The sequence below is a fragment of the Pan paniscus genome, chromosome X, assembly GCF_029289425.2.
Source record: "Pan paniscus chromosome X, NHGRI_mPanPan1-v2.0_pri, whole genome shotgun sequence".
In the NCBI taxonomy this organism is placed as follows: domain Eukaryota; kingdom Metazoa; phylum Chordata; class Mammalia; order Primates; family Hominidae; genus Pan; species Pan paniscus.
The window spans coordinates 53,802,214-53,811,662 of record NC_073272.2 but is presented as its reverse complement, the minus strand read 5'-3'; the positions used below and the strand labels follow the sequence as shown (position 1 = coordinate 53,811,662).

Below are 9,449 nucleotides of genomic sequence, written 5' to 3'. Positions count from 1 at the left end.
GAGCCACCTCACCTATCCCTGAACGACTTTCTTATCACAGAAAGCAGGACAGAGGAGGAAGGTGCCTGCAAACCCTCCTGGGGAACATTGTGTCCTTCTCCACGCTACCCTGCTCTATTTTCTCTGTACCAACGGCAACATTCCTATTCTTTTGATGTAAATAAGAAGTTTGAGGATACTTCTTTTCAATCCTAAACTTGTGGTTTATAGCCAGAATATCTTCGGCCACTTTGGGGCATTTTAGAAATTTCTGAGAGCAGCCGCAGTTTTTGGAATGATTGGCAGGTGCTACTTGCATTTGGGTACTGAGTGTTACAGGCAGGCAAACGTCTTTTTCCAGAGTCTTCAATAAACTGGATTTCCCATACATGTCACTCCCTTTAAACTGAGGGAGGCCTGTATGTTGCTTCATCTGGGAACTTATAAAGCCTTATTGATTGCTTCGAAAATCACATCACAGCAAGGCATTCCATTCTTGGATTTCACTCTGACAGAACATTCCAGTATCAGTTTTTTTGTATCTGTGCATATTGGGGGCCAATAGAATAAGGGGAATCCAACTTACCTACGAACATGATAATTTCAGGATAAGCTGTTAGTTGATGGGGAAACTTAAGTGGGAGATGTTGGTAATGTGATCTCTCATGAGTTGGTGAACACACTGGCTATGCCCCTTGCTGTTACTGCTGCTGCAGGTGTATCTCCCTCACCAGGCTCCTGGCTCCTTCCTGGAAGTCTGGAAACATACCCAGTAGATCTCTGTGTCCTCAGGATGGGATAGAGGACCTCATAGGCAGAAGGAGGGCAGGGAACACTTGTGGAATTGTAGTGACCTCTGCATGGTTGGATGACCAAACCCTGAGTCACAGTGATGAGCCACATGGATGTCAGTCTGCAGAGGGCGGGAGGGGAACACAACAGGCCTCTGCCTTAGAAGCCATGCAGCAGAGTGAGACCAACCTGCAGTACTGATCTCAGTTATGCCCTTCAAGGGTCCCAGATATAAGCACCCTATTTGTTAGGGTTCCTCTGGGTGTGTGTGTGTGTGTGTGTGTGTGTGTGTGTGTGTGTGTGGAGAGAGAGAGAGAGAGAGAGAGAGACGGGGGGGGCGGTTTTGAAGACATAGCTCATGCAGCTGTTGCGACTGGCAAGTCCAAATCTCCCAGAGCAGGATGTCAGGCTGGAGAGCCAGGGCAGAGGTGATATGAGAGCCCAAATCCAAGGGCAGGGTGGAGGCAGAATTTCTTCAACTTGAGGAGGACCCCAGTCTTCTTCTCTGAAGGCCTTCAAGGGACTGGATGAGGCCCACCCACATTGGGTAAGGCAATTAGGTTTACTTGAAGTCTGCTGATTTAAATGCTAGTTCTCATGTAAAGAAAACCCTTCACAGAGACATATACCCTGGTCAAAGTGAACATTTCTCATGTATCGTGGCCTAGCAAAGTTGACACATCAGATTTCCCATCACAGCCATCTTATACAAATCCTATTAATAGTGAAGGTCTATCTGACAAAGACAGGTGACTTCCTAACTAAGATTCTGTATTTTTGTCCAGCCCAAGCCACCATTTCAGGCTCAGCACAGCTCTTGCCAGGAAGCTGAAGCTGATGTGAATGCCTTCCAGGGATGAGGCAGTGATGGGCTAGTCAGGGCGTACAGGTAAGAACAATCCCACAGGGCACAGGTGATACCCCTGGACACCAAGAGTTTACCCTTGTTAGGGCACCCCCAGCAGGACATACAGTCATCAGGCAGGAGCTGGCCAAGGCCCCCGATATGGCCTCCCACTGAGGGACCTTTCCCTCTAAGGTTCCTCGTCCAGTCCAAACAACTGATTTGCATCTTTGGTTTAGGGGAACTGTCAGAAGGCAGTCATTTCAGGGAGGATAAGTCTCAGCACACCTACATTTCCCATACTTTACCACTGTATATTATACACACACAGCTACCTTGGAAATCTGAAGACTGCCCCATGGATAACATTTTAATCAAAACTTAAATGTAAATTTCTATGATTAGATCGATGTATTGGTGGGCCTAGGAAAAATCTTATAGTTCTGACACTCATACCCTGTTGAGGTACCTTGAAAATGTTGGGGTTAAACTTAATTAAAGTAATGCTTAGGTCCAAATGCCCTTCATGTAACTTTCCATACATGAATGTCACTAAGAAAAATGTATGCAATGTAACAGCAAAATCACTGTCTTCCAGTGAGAGTATGGGAACTGAAGTGCAAAGAAATCAATGGGTATTGTTGACAGGCATATTCTGGAAACCCCTTAACAGTGAATTGCTAAAATAATCCGTGGCCCAAATTCTGTCTATCTTTAGTTTGAAAATGCTATCCGTTGAAAAAACAATTTCTGTTTCATGATAATCTTATCGTACTTTGAGTTTTCTAATTATAAAAATATTGAAACAACTTTTAAAAGCCCCTTGAAAATCCTACTAATATAGTTACCTGTATGCCAGTGTCCTGAATTATCCAGCTTTTTACCAAACATACTGTCAAAAATACACCTCAAAGAAACAGTGGCTTTCATTCACTGCCCTCGTTTCTGGAGTTGCTTCACTGAACTGCGTTTTGTCCTGAGCCAATAGTGAAGTACCTTACAATACAGATGCTTTTGAGTATTAAATATTTTTAAGCAAAATCATTCACATTTTCTAACATAGATGGTAGGAAGAATGCAAACCTTGGAACAAAAATATGAATTCCTTCTCCATGAGTCAATTGTTCTTGGTAAGTCTCAATCTCTGAGGCTCAGTTTTCTTATTCATTTTTTATTCATTTATTTATGTATTTATTTTGAAACGGAGTCTTTGTCACCCACTTGCACTGGAGTGCAGTGGCACAATCTTGGCTCACTGCAACCTCCGCCGCCCAGGCTCAGGGGATTCTCCTGCCTCAGCCTGCTTAGTAGCTGGGATTACGGGGGTGTGCCACCATGCCCAGCTAATTTTTGTATTTTCAGTAGAGATGGGGTTTCACCATATTGGCCAGGCTGATCTCGGACTCCTGACCTCAGGTTATCCCGCATAGGCCTCTCAAAGTGCTGGGATTACAGGCGTGAGCCACTGCGCTGTCTGGCCTCATTTTTCTTATTTATAAAATGAAGCTAACTTCCCTTTGCAAGTGGGCTTTATTCAGGGTGTTATAAGGTAGGGTGACTTGGCACTCCACATGCTATTAAAGGGTGCTTACAACACTGTGGACAGCATGGCTGAGGAGGTCACACTGCAACATCCTAAGAAGATCAAATTAAACTAGTGAAATAATGTACATTTTTATACAACCAATTAAATGGTTTTATCTGATTTAGGAAGGACTGTATTTTCAAGCTTACAAAATGCATCTCGAAGAAAAAGAGAAGAATCATCATATCCAGGGACTGCAGGAAGCTGCAAAGTATGCCTGTCACCTTTCCAGCCAACTCTCAGCAAATGTTTGAGATCCTTTCCTCATGTTTTCTTTCCTCCTGTTACTGGTCATGGCATAAGCCATGATGCCCATATAGGCCTCCCTCTCCCAATAAACATTCTTTTTTTCCCTTCCCAGCACCTTGAATCTCAGCCGCACCCTGATCTTCTTCTCTCTTCTGACCAGGTGTAGGATCCCAACTTTCAGCTGGTGGTTCTTCTTGTTGAGGCTCTGGCACACTGGGCTCCTGGGACAAGGGGTGTGTGTGTGTGCATGCACACATGTTCGTGTGTGTGTGTTTGTGTGTGTGCATGTGTGAGTGTGCAAATAAAAAATTTCTTGTCAATGCCTGTGAATAATATGAATACAGATTACATAGATACTTCTAATCATATGCATGTTTAAAGACATGCTCCAACACTATCCCAACACTATTCCACATACTTATTCTTCATAAAGTTACTCTTCCCATAGAGAGGTTACTCTAAGACTGTTACCCTCAACAGCTTGGGTAGCCATTTTTATTTATGTTGGGTTGAATGTGTGTAATGCTCTATGAATAAGCATGAGGAGGAAATCACCAGTCAAATCTGGGGAAAACAAGTTCACACATTCAGGCAAAACCAGGATGTAGCCCTCTTGGGTTACTCTTTCCTTCATGAGACGCCACAATCACTTTTTATCAACATGGGAGACCTTTATCAGTGTATCTATACTGGTTCAACAACACTACCACAAAAAGAAATTGCTCCTAGTAGAAAACATTGAATATTAAGTCACTCATAAAGAGAAGCCCAATCATGTGAAGAGGTTGTAAATATTACTTTGGTGTAAGCCTATATGTTGATCTTCCTCACCAACTCATATTTCACTCTGCAAACAGAGTACTGTGATTGGGAAAATGCACTTGAGAGGATAGCTATATTTGTCCACATCCGTGGACAAATGTTAACTTGTTTTTTTTTTTGAAGAATGGAAATACTTTGAAAGTATGTTTTAGAGCAGTTATAAGTGTGTGAACCTTCTGAATAGAATGCTTGCACAGTCATTTAAGTTGGTCAAGCTAGTTGAGCAATGTCTTAAGGCTTCTGGCAAGAGACACACAGTATTTCCAATCAGGTTTGGTTTCACAACTGGACTTTCCATTGTGGAGACATTTAAGTTTACACACCTAGAGAATTAAAATTGGAGTGACCACTGCTTTCATCACACACCCATTTTCTAGGCCCATTTTACACCTCCCCCAAAATCAAGTTTTGTTGGAATGCACAGCCCTGCCCATTAGAAACTCCAGGGTGGAGTTGAGAAGCTGTCACACAGCACTGGGCGCTCCTTACTGGACACCTTTATCAGAAGCTCTGCAGACCTTGGAGCCATGGTCATTAGCCCGCAGCGTTCCGAGTTTCCAGGCTCCTTCCTTAGTGCCCACACCACCCTTTCGTGGGTCCCCACCGAGGAATGTGGAATCTGTCCTCTGTCGGGGGTTCCAGGCCCTTCTGGCACTCAGATACCCACAACAGCACCCCCAGCACTCACCCCATGTTCACCTGACCGCACATCCCCTGTCTGCAGCCTTCCTTCCTCCCTCATTCTGACACTCCCCACAATAGGGCCCATGGCGGCGCCCCCACAAGAGGAGGACCATGAACTTGAAACCCTTCTCCCTGTAAGCCAGGGACCACATCACCCGACCCTTCCGAAGCTTACTGACTCCTCCTCACACTCATTCACCCTTCAACTCCTGGGAGGACTGGCCTGCAGACCTACCAGCTGAGTCTCAGTAGGGGAGAAAGAGTCCAGACTGCTGGAATGGTGACCTTTACACCTTCACAGCTTCCCCGCGTTCACCACGTGGGTGAAGGGGCCCACGGGAAGACACGTAATGAACGTGTGCCCTGAGGCCAGCCCCCAAGAAGCATGCACAGTGAGATTGGTGCCTGCCTTGTGGGCTCTGGTGACCCACCTCACAATACCCTATCCCCCGCTGCCGTCCTCTGCTCTCTCCCAGGTCCCAAATGAGCATTTCTGAATCTGTCCTCTGTGAGCAGTTTCATATGCCTCTGGTACTCACATAACACACATAGTTTCCCTGCTCAAAACTCACTCTACCAGGAGTTTGAGACTAGCCTGGGCAACATGGTGAAACCCCTTCTCCACTAAAAATACAAAAAATTAGCTGAGCATGGTTGTGCCTGCCAGCAGTTCCAGCTATGTGGGAGGCTGAGGTGGGAGGATCACCTGAGCCCAGGAGGTTGAGGCTGCAGTGAACCATGATCATGCCCCCGCACTCTAGACTAGGTGGCACAGTGAGACCCTGTCTCAAAAACAAAAACAAACAACAACAGCAAAAATACTCCATGTTCACTTGACATTCCTCCCCTCTATGGCCCTCCTTACTCCTGCGTCTGGGCTGCCCATGACACCAAGCCCATGGCTGCATCACTGCCTGTTAGGAGAAGGATAAGAACCTCAAGGCCCTTCTCCCTAGGAAGCCATGGACCACGCCCACGGGCTCCTCCTCACACTCACTCACACTTCAACTTTCTGGTAGGATTGATGTGAGCATCTACCGACTTATTTGTAGTTGGTACAACAGAAGGAAGTCACGACATCTCCTCGCCCAGCTCTGCAGGGACAGAAGGCAGACAGCACAGTGCATGGGCAACAAGGGAGTTGGGCAGCAAGGAGCATGCACATTGAGTCAGGCACATGCAGGGCCGGCCAGGGCTTTCCTACTGTCTCCAGACCCACATCCCCAGGTTGTTTGTAGTAGAAAGAAAGGAAGTTGAGATTTTGTTTGTTTTTGTTTTTAGAGTCTTGCTCTGTCTCCCAGCTGGAGTGCAGTGGCATGATCTCAGCTCACTGCAACCTCTGCTTCCTGGGCTCAAGCAATTCTCCTGCCTCAGCCTCCAGAGTAGCTGGGAATACAGGTGTGCGCCACCACGCCTGGCTAATTTTTTGTATTTTAGTAGAGACGGGGTTTCACCATGTTGGCCAGGCTGGTCTTGAACTCCTGACAGGTGATCCCCCTGCCTTGGCCCTCCAAAGTGCTGGGATTACAAGCATGAGTCACCACACCCGGCCAGGTTTTTTTTTTCTCCCTCTTGCCCAACTATTCTCATGCATCCAGAAACTTTGGGAACAGACAGTCCTATGTCACCCTTAGTGGAGGATGTGTCTCAGATCTGTGACAGAAATAAGGAATTTTATGTCCATATTTACACATGTTTTTTTTTCAGGGTGTTGCTTTCTTGCCCAGGCTGGAGAGCGGTGGCATGACCATACCTCATTGCAGCTTCCATCTCCTGGGCTCAAGCAATCCTCATGCTGCAGCCTCCTGAGTAGTTGGGAATACAGGTGGACGCCACCATGCCCAGCTAATTTATTTAGTGTTTTTTATTTTATTTATTTATTTAGATGCGGGGCCTCACTGTGTTGCTCAGGCTGGTCTCAAATACGTGGGCTCAAGTGATCTTCCCACCTGGGCCAATTTTTATACATGCGTTGATTAATCACTTCCTTCTCTGGTTCTGGGTTTTCTTCCATGCATACAATGAATTTAACTATATTTCTGTAGACTCAATACATTCATGCCTCTTTACTTTTTTACATTGTGTTATTGCACATTTAAATCTCTGGACTGGTAACTGAAATCCCTGAATACCTGTAGGTGATTGTGGGCTCAGCAGTCAGTGTGATTTCAACGTTGGCTCACAGTGGCTTGGAAAGCCTGTATGGAAAGTATTTATTGAGGAAAAGTGGAGAGTTTTTAGCAACAATTTTGAAAAACAGAGACAACTAATGTCCTCCCTCCCTCCTTTGCCTCTCCTTATTGCCAGGTTTCATGTTTTCTCCAATTGTTAAAAATCACCATATACCATTTTGTGATGCAAACATTTTACTTCTTTAATCATCCCCTTCCTTTCTCTAGACCTCTTTTTCTGGAAGAGTTCTCTGCAAGAGGGAAAAAAGGATTTTCAGAAAAAAGTATTTTAATATAATTTAGGTGAAAAGATTCATCATGTTTAAGAAATAGTCAAGATGAAATCTTGAATTTGTCAAAATTCAAAAAATGGGTTTACAGAAACTCCATCCCTTTTTTCTCTATCATTTATCCAGTGAGAAGCATGGAAAACATCACTCCCTGGTTTGTGGCTGCTTCACTGAGTAGTCAAACTGCCGGACCTCTTCCATCAATATCATCACACATCCAGATGTAATAGCCACAAGATGCAAGGCCAGTTTAAAACTTCCCCCTTTTTTCTTCTCATGGAAATTTCCTTCAAACTGCTAGCACTAAATTCAGCATTACAGAGTCACAAGTACCATGGCCAAGAGGGATCCTGGCTCAAATGTTTGGGAGGGGGCTGCAGCAGCGGTAGCCCAGCTGAAGGCAAGGCCGGAATGTGTCTTCACACTCCCCCAACCTCCTTTTTGAAACAGGGTTTCCCTCTGTTGCCCAGGCTGGGGTGCACTGGCGGGATCATAACTTAAGCAACCTCGGGCTTCTGGGCTCCAGCAATCCTCCCGCCTCACATTCCTGAGTAGGTGGGACTACAGGCAATGCCACCATGCCCAGCTAATTTTTAAAATTTTGGCCTGGCCTCACTATGTTGCCCAGGCTGGTCTTGAACTCCTGGTCTCAAGTGATTCTCATGCTTCAGCCTCCCAAAATGCTGGGATTACAGGTGTGAGCCATTGCATGCGGCCTTCCCCCCGCCCCGCTCCCTGCTTTTTTTCATTTATCTAAGGCTTAAGGTTGATCTAAGGCTTTACAGAAGTCCAGGAAACTGACTTTTTTCCTCCCACTTGGAGGAAAGAGAAATTCAAACTTTTAACATTTTTGGCCTACACAAAGCTCACCTTTGGTAACGTATGGGTCCTTTCCTTACCTGCCTTTAGAAGAAAAGAAAAGCCAAAGTCAGCATCTGGCTGCACTTTTCCCCCTTAAATTATCCAGCACAGAACTGCAGACGAGGGATCCAGTGAGCCAGCTCTCTTGCAGTTGGAGGGATTATTGTTAAATGCTGGGAGTACATGTGTTTCTAACAGATAGCAGGTCGGCAGCTGCTTCACATTATGGGGAAATCCATAGTCTCCAAGGTGTTACAGCTTCATCGTCTCTACCCCTTCACTCTTCCTTTATTGGAAGAAGGATTTCACATTTTATAGTGAGTCATGGTCTTGCTGGTGAATCACACTGCTGCTGCTATTGTGTTAGGGATCCCCAAGACCACCCTCGCTTTCAGTGATTCCCTCAAATTATCTCCCATCCTTCTGCATAGAATGCTCCTAACTGAAGCCAGCCCCCTCACCTCAGCTCAGGATCCCACGCCTCCCACCTTCTCAGGGGCTCTGCTCCTGCAGTGATCTACTTCTCTGTCCTGAAGCATCAACTGCTCCCTCTATATTGGATCATTCCTCAAGCTAAGGTGGAACTCACCTTCTTCCCCCGTGTCACTCAGTAGCTACTAATGCATTTATCTGCTGCCATTGAAGGAAGAACTGCATCAATGTAAACAACCCACTACATTGAAGTAAATTATCTAGAAAGGAAAATGAACCAGGACAAAACAATTTTGAAGCATAACTTTGGGAAACTCACACTACAAAATGACAAGATTCATATTAATTTTATTTATTTATTTACTTATTTTATTATGATGATTTTAATCATCCAGCCTCATACATCAATTATGTTAATTCTATAGTAATCAAGACAGTGTGGTATTGGGAAAAAATCCCAACAGATTAGAATAGAGTCCAGCAATAGACTCACAGACATTAAAAATTGATTTTCAGAAGAGGTGCAAAGGCAAAGGAGAAAGATTATCTTTTCAAGAAATTGTATTGTTTTCTTCCTGCTTCATGGCCACTGCATTTACTGTTTATTTATTCTCCTGGGTCCCTTCCCTGTGTTTCTCCTTTGTATTTCAGCTGCTTTTCTCTGTAAGGGTCTGTCTGCCCCATCACAATATGATAGCCCTCACAGCAAGTACCACGTGTCATTGTGATACTTGATGTAT

General features: G+C 45.0%; 1 pseudogene; it reads right to left on the bottom strand.

The window, feature by feature from the left end:
• LOC129395223 (X antigen family member 5-like) overlaps positions 1–4,568 on the bottom strand; it is a 38,138-nt pseudogene extending 33,570 nt beyond the window's left edge.
• Positions 4,569–9,449: the final 4,881 nt, after the last annotated feature.